A 1,478-nucleotide genomic window follows, 5' to 3' on the forward strand; every position below is an offset into this window, starting at 1 on the left:
TTTGTGCATGCGCCGCTCAGAAGTGACGAACGCGGAAGCGCAGGGGAGAGATCAAAACAAAACACTTATTAAATCACTTATTAGAAGTACAAAACTAGGATTTGTAAAGAAGAATGTCTGAGGATTTTGATATAAGCCAAGAGGAGACTGGTTTTCCTTTGCTAAAGTAAGGAAACTTTGCTTCCTTTGAATTTTCATTTTTGGGTGAACTAACCCTTTAAGCTAATAATGATCTTTAGATATGTTGTGTCACGTTTTGTCTCTGTTTGCTTGTGCAGTTTAAGTCAAGCCCACGGTGTGTAAAGTGTCTGCTAATATGCCGCACATTAAGTGTAGAGTTAAGCAATAAGTCTGCTCCCATATCCGTAAATGGTTTTTATAAATCATTTGCTTGTACAGAATGCAGGGTAAAGCGGTATGTATATGAATTCTACTCACATACCCTGTACATATAGATAAGCATATTGAATCAGCTGTTACCATTATTTTTCAGAAAACATTCAATTGTTTTGTACATCAGTAAATATTAAATTTCAACTTTAAAGCTTTCGGTTTTATGCAACTCATTTTTTGTGGTAAATACTGTGTTGTATAGTTATGCTGGAATATTTTTTTTTTTTAAACCTTTAAGTATTTTTGTCTTGTTTTCCGGTAAAATATAGAAACACCCTCAAATAAAATGTACCCATAAAGTAAATTAGAAATTATTTCATTTTTCTTACATAAATGTTAGGGATGATATTTTTACTGGAAAACCTGACAAAATTACTCAAGAAAATGTGTTTTTGCAGAAGACGCAGTGAAATATATGAATATACACATAACTTTAATGCAATCATAATTCTCACATTTGACCTCGAGACATTTTCTGTACAAACAATTTTAAAAAACTTTTTTGTGGGGGGATTCACACATTCACATCAATGAACATCATGACATTACCAGTCCATATTGAGAATAATGATGACATAACGTGGTTGGTTATGAATTGAACACTGCCCTTCCCCATGCTTCTGCAATGAATGAATGCGGTTTGGAAAGGCAACATATTCTTTCTGTCAACTGTTTTACTGTAGCTGCATGTCAAGGTTGTATTAATTGGTAGCGTCAAAAAAACCTGTTCATTCAGCAGCCAATCACAAATCAAATATCTACTGAAGTGCAGATGGGAGGGAAAAAATGGCAGAATGGAAAGAAAAAACATGGTTGAGGATTCTCACTCAGTTTGGTATAGAAGCCCATTTCTGCCACAAAAGAAAACAAAATCATGCTTTGGCAATCATGACATAAAATGTAATGATTATGGTGTGAGATTATGAGATAAAAAGACAAAATTATGACAGAAAAATTTTACTTAATCTCAAATGACTTCTTTTCTTGTAATTATGTCTCTGTCAAATTCAACTTTTCATCTCATAAATGACATCACAATTATGAATTTTTACCCAATAATTTAGACTTTTTTTGTCTATTTTAAT

The sequence above is a fragment of the Sinocyclocheilus anshuiensis genome, unplaced genomic scaffold (genome assembly GCF_001515605.1).
Source record: "Sinocyclocheilus anshuiensis isolate Anshui unplaced genomic scaffold, SAMN03320099.WGS_v1.1 scaffold1299, whole genome shotgun sequence".
NCBI classification, from domain to species: Eukaryota; Metazoa; Chordata; class Actinopteri; order Cypriniformes; family Cyprinidae; genus Sinocyclocheilus; species Sinocyclocheilus anshuiensis.